This window comes from Pygocentrus nattereri, chromosome 4 (assembly GCF_015220715.1).
Source record: "Pygocentrus nattereri isolate fPygNat1 chromosome 4, fPygNat1.pri, whole genome shotgun sequence".
NCBI classification, from domain to species: domain Eukaryota; kingdom Metazoa; phylum Chordata; class Actinopteri; order Characiformes; family Serrasalmidae; genus Pygocentrus; species Pygocentrus nattereri.
The window spans coordinates 22912036-22918145 of record NC_051214.1 but is presented as its reverse complement, the minus strand read 5'-3'; the positions used below and the strand labels follow the sequence as shown (position 1 = coordinate 22918145).

The following is a 6110-nucleotide window of genomic DNA, read 5'->3' as shown; positions in this document are numbered from 1 at the left end:
CTAACGACAAGACAGCATCCATCCCGAGTGGCCAACTACAGGCGTGGGGCTTCTTTCTACGCCGGATTTGCAACTTTAACCTCCAGTTTTATAAACTCATTATAAAACTGACCTTGACATCAACTAATAATAATCAAGGTTTTTATCGGCCTGCCTATTGCAGCATCTTACAAGAGGGCTTTCTTTCCCCATTTGCAGCCCCTTTTCCTTTTACTCTTTTCCTTTCCTTATTTCTCTTAACACTTTTTCCTTTTTACACTTCACTTTACTTCTTCTCTTTGTTCCTTCACTTTTCTCTATTACCTTTAACTACCGAATTCCCTAGGCCCAGGGTGTTCTCCCCCAAATTTAGACTATTACACTTATTCCTCAAGGCCCAAGTTTCACACTGTGGTGAATGGAAAACACATGACTTACTGTCAACGAGATAAAAAGGGCCCTAATCTGCGTTACGCTTGCATGGTGTCAATCAATCCCACTTCTAGTGTTACTCCTAGGGTATTAACTTCTTCTTAACTCTATTTACTCTTTTCTACTCTTTTTTCCCTTTATTCTACCATACTCCCCCCTGTTGCGGCGTATTACAACGCAACAAAACAAAACTTAGAACGAAGAGGCAAACCCACAACCAAAACAGCATGGCACACCCACGCAAAGCTCTGTAACGGTGCGACCAAACAGCACAACAGAACAACACAGCCTCACCGAATGGACCAGCGCTCACACGTGAGAAAAACTCACCCTTTCCTGTCGACAATAGGAGCGGAAGCCGATGCGTCAAGGCAATGCACCTGGCGGTCACAGCACGTCCGAAGTTCGTGACGCCAAATTCTTGTGGTTTCTTTAGTTGCGATGCTGTAAAGGTGTAGGAACAAACTCTTCGGTGACACTCGTCTCTTGCATATAAAGATGTTTATTAGCATTGAGAGGTCGAAGTCACAGACAAGCCTTCACGAAAGAGCTTGGAGAGAAGAGCCAAAATTCTCTGACACGTCCGTTTACAACTCCAGGTTTTATACCGGTGTGGCCATCTGGTTTCTGTCCTCAATTTCGATGTATGGATCTTCTTTAGCCAAATTTGGTATAAACATACGTTATTGTCCAGAGTAGCCCCAGTCTAATATATAGCATTGTTTACATTCAGGGGGGGCCCATCCTGTGCAGCTGCCTCCTGAATAAGCTCCACCATATTTCAGTCAGAGGCCCACAGGATAAACTCAACCAGAATCTACACAGTCTAATAATCAATATGATAGAAAATAATGTTACGACTATAGAATTAATAAGGTCAAATTCACCACAATCATTTATGTCATATTATGTCACAAGATGCTTTTCTAAGTTGTTTTGGGAACTGTTTTTGTCTTCTAATTTTCTGTTCTTTTTCCTTGTTTTACTTTATTATCCATTGGTAAGCATGTTAATGCTGAAGAGCTGTTTTGAGAAGTCAACTGTGTTCGGTTCTCATGATTCAAACAATAATAGCAAATGGCCTTTAGGACACCCGCTTACGAGGATTTGGCGTTCCCAGGGCAGAAGTGGGGCAGAAGGTATTTCCAATAGGATCTGGGTCCCTGAGAAAGCTGACCCTGACATTATCTAAGGCTCTGAGAACACTGACTTGGTGGTACCAAGATGGTACCAAGGGTCCTGATGGGGGTCAATGGCAGAATAAAATCAGTGTGTCTGAGGTTCTGTTCAGACTGGGTGAAGATTAGTAAAGACAGCAGAGAACAGAGTGCTCTTCAAATAAATCAACCTTTCTGTGAACCCCGGTCTCCTGAATCTTTTCCATGGCAACGTCAAATATTTACATCGATGGTGATGAGGATCAAAATTGTGAGACCTGGAAAAATAGAACTTAAATTCTGAACAGAACAGGTCCAGTTTTGTGTTGAGTTTTGGTCAGTGACTGTTGTCATGAGTCACACGCAGTGAAGTGAGTCACAGAAGTCCTATAGGCTTTGGGTTGTGTACCGAGGTCGTGAGGTAAAGAAAAGGGACCTTTAAGGTTGTGTTCAGGTGTTTAGACTGTGGCATTGTTTTCTAAGAGCAGAGCACCAACAACACATGGAACAAACTCAGCACTCCTTTAGTGTCCTGCAAGCAAAAGTCGAGTCGCTTGAAAGAGAAAGAAATGAGTTACTGAGCTGCATTAATAAAATGAAAAGCAAGTGAACCCCCCCATGAGGAGGAGCAGAGTCCTTCCACTGATAGTGAAGGCAGTTCTGATCAAGCTGGTCTTGATCTGTTATAGAAACAGTTACGGGCAGAGGGAAAAGAGGAAGGTTGAAGCATGAGCCTCTGAGTCTGGCAGAAGAGTTCAAACAGGCTAGAACAGTTTTACTGCATGTGGGCTGTTCTGATCTGAGGATGTGATGAGCAGTAAAGTTGGTGTTGGTTAGACGTCACAAGCTGAGGTGTCACAGCTACACATAACTATTGTGTTACAGTGCGAGTCCCATGGAGCAGGAAGTCAGCAAAGCCAGGGAACACATGATAATGTATGACATTACTGTTAGAACCGTTTGATCATGTTTTAGGTTCTAGGGTTTGACCTCAATACCAAAGCTGTGAACTTAGCCAGAAGCCCTCAGTCCTTCTAAGAGTCCAGTCGGCTGGGGGGAAACTCAAATGACCACAGAGACAGTGTCTGTACTCAGAAAGTCTCTCCCCTTTATTAATCAAAATAGCAGAGTTTATATTCACACAAATGGCATGACCATCGCACAATCATGCAACAAGACAATAGAGGGAGAGGATTGGATGAAATAGAGATTTAGGTGGACAAGGGCCCCCAAGGACGTTTATGACGTCCAGGAACATGGAGCCTAAACAACAGATAATATTAGAACATTGCTAATCAGATATCATTGTCACTATGGGGTACAACTAACCATATGAACGCACGAGTATAAGCTGAGGCCTCTCTATGACGCAAGCCCTAAGGCCTTGTGCGTACCATAGGCCTGAAGCCCATCGGTCATGATATATATTGATCAGTATGCGCTGACATTAGGATATAACAATTCCTGCAGTGAAATGGGTCTTTGCACACACAAATGCAAGATATTTGACACAAAAAGTAAAAGTTTAGACCCCAACCACTGACTTGGACTCACTGCATGTCAGTGGGGGGGGGTCTTCTTCCCCAAAATGACAAAGCAAGTGTCTTCAACACTTTGGTTTGCTGAAAAACACAGAGAAAGGCTGAAAATGCATAAAACTATATTTGGACACAATTTTACAGAAAGACTATGTTTCAATCTTTTAACTGTAACTACAAAAGTACACAAGGAAGTTCTAAGCAGTGTAACATTCTGCAGTGACGACTCCGCTGAGTCAGTGTGGAGGTAGATGGCCGCCTCACTCTTTGATGTTCCATTGCACTGAATGAGAAGATGAGATGTTGATGAAAATATCTAGATACGGAAATCTGGCAGCAAAAGTCTTACAGTCCAAGTGAGATTATAGCTTTATCTAGATGCAGGACACAGCAGTGACACCATGAGGTTAAAAGAAAAAGACAGTAAAACAGAGACATCAGAAAATATAATCATAGTGAAAATATGAACCTGCTTTAATATCTCAGTCTCACCTCTGGGAACAAATGATAAAATTCATTGCTGAGCAACCACCAGTGCTCAGACTCCAGCCCCTCACAGATGGTCTGAGGCTAGAGCTTCAACTCCACCAGCTGCAGGAATCAGGAGAAAACATCTCATCAACTTCACCATCGTCACATTCAAAATCAAACTACAACAGCCAGTAAAGTGTTTCACTGTGCTGAAAGTGTGAAAACAAACCTTTGTGCTGTGTGAAGATGTAAGAAAACATCCTGCTTGCTCTGTGTAAAGCTCGGCAGTGCAGCTACAGGGACAGAGGAGAAGAGAAAGTAAAGTGTTTAGGGGAGACTGAGGTGTTAATCAGACATTGGTGGGAAAAATCTTTTCTTTGCATTAAACCCCCTAAAATCCCAAACTCACTACATACTAAGGTTCATTTTTCAGTCAATACAGGGACTCCAGTACAAACTGGCTGAGCTACTCTTAGATCATAGAAGTGTGTAATTAAACGTGTGTCCTGGTCATTTAAGGCATTAAACTGTGTGAAAAGCTGAATTTGACCCGAATTCTCATCTGTGGTCCACAAGAAAGGTATGGAATTAAGACCAGCTGCTGCCAGCTGAGCACAGAAACCTCTTACAGCAAAGACAAATAAATGGTTAATACAATGACGTTGGTGGAGATAAGTATGAATGATCTTCATGATCTGCAGTAATTTCAAACTGATAAAACCACCTTTGCCATGGGGGCACAGCCTGAAGGCCAGATGGCCGGCTTCTGTTCCTCCGGTCCTGAGTAAAAGAGTTTAAACAGTAACTGGCATATTGATGTTGAAAGGCTTGTACAGTGTAAAGAATATCTGCAGTATTGTTCAAAAAGTCTCCAGAATGAAGGGCAGCTGAAGGGTCACTACGAGCTGACCGCTTCTTTTCTTTGTTGCCGAATTACAGAAACATCTTAACTAAAATCTTATCTGTTTAGTAACCATGACAACTTGAGTTATTACAGAACAAAAGCTCCTAACTTCATAATCTTATCCTAACTCCAGATAAGAAAACAGTATTACAGAAACATCCTGACTAAATTTCCTAAATACGGTCTCAACTAGGACAACAGCAGTGTTACCCTGACTTCTGTATTAACCGTCACGTCCTATTGTCTTTACTCAAGTTTCAGAGAGAAGTAGAGCTCACTGTGGGCCCACTGACGGCAAAGCTAGCAGCCCACTGGCTTTTTGTTTAGTGTTTTCCAGGTGGCCCACCAGCGGCAAAGACGATGAGACACAATGATGCTTTATCACTTTTCCTCTAACAGTCCAATTACCTTTCATTACTTTTTATCTTTCCTTGGTGTAAAAGTAGAGGAGGCAGTAGATAGGGCAAGATGGCGGCAGATGATCCGCTGTGGCGACCCCTAAAGGGAGCAGCCGAAAGAAGAAGACTTTTTCTCTTCTTGTTGCGATAAAGCGTGGCCACAATTTCCCCCAAAAGAAATATGGTACGCCTTATGGGTAGTGTAGGGCAAGCAGCTAGACACTGAAAAAAAGGGCAGGAGTAGAGAAGTTCTTTTTTAACCCATCACCTTTTTTTTGCCACAACGGTGTATTTTTTTTTTAAACAAAAAGAAAAAAAACAAACACGACCTCAATCAACAGAGATAATTAGACTGTGACTGCAAAGTCACATAAGTCTAGTCACTGAAATAATCCTTACAAACAGGTGTAGTCCAGCACTGCTACCAAAGGGGAAGAAGCACCCCAATCTGTGGTTACAGAGCCGTATATATACAGGTAGCTCCTCCCCCAAGCTATTCCATTCCCCCCACAGGTAGGAAACTAAACCATACATTTCCTATTTACATGTTGAAATGAATATGGCACAACGTTATACGTGGCCATCAAAATACAAGGCCATAGAAACAGTAATCAATCACTGTTATTTACAATGTTCACATGATTCACTTTTCTCTTTGCATTTACCGGTTCTCACTCCCCTCCTCTACTACAGAGGGTGGACTCGCCCAGGTAAGTAAAAGCCCAGGAGTCACACTCAGTACTCTTTTAGGACCTACCAGGTGAGTATGAGCAGTGTATGTTAAAACAGGTAAGTATGTCTCAGACATCCCAAGGGTCCCGGACGCTCTGGGAGTCTCCCGCATATTATACGATTATACATAGCGGTTCCCTGATGCCCACAAGCCAGATAAAATCTCCTAGAATCTAGAACGAGCGGCCAAGAGCGCACACAAATGCACACGTAGGCGACACAGACTTTTTTTCCCGATCACGAAAAAACTCCCGGGAGACTTGGGATGTCTGATGTCTACAGTCATTTATAGTGGTAATGTGCTAAGGGGGTACCTTGCATCATTACACTTGTCCTCTGCAAATTATTAACTCATTTACTTTAGCTCATATTTTTATAATTCTATTTTACAAAATAAGAGTGTGTGCATTTAAAAATCTGTTTGTGAAGATTAAAAACTAGATTTTGTAAGCAGGACAATAATCTGGGCGGTCTGAGGTGTTGACCTTATCAAGTCATT

General features: G+C 42.3%; 1 long non-coding RNA gene across 1 annotated transcript; it reads right to left on the bottom strand.

The window, feature by feature from the left end:
- Nucleotides 1-3213: 3213 nt before the first annotated feature.
- LOC119263185 lies at nucleotides 3214-3872 on the bottom strand. The gene is made up of 3 exons (XR_005130177.1): nucleotides 3807-3872; nucleotides 3599-3697; nucleotides 3214-3389 (listed from the first exon to the last, which is right to left on the bottom strand). It is a non-coding gene; the product is annotated as an uncharacterized LOC119263185 (long non-coding RNA).
- Between the last annotated feature and the right edge of the window lie 2238 nt (nucleotides 3873-6110).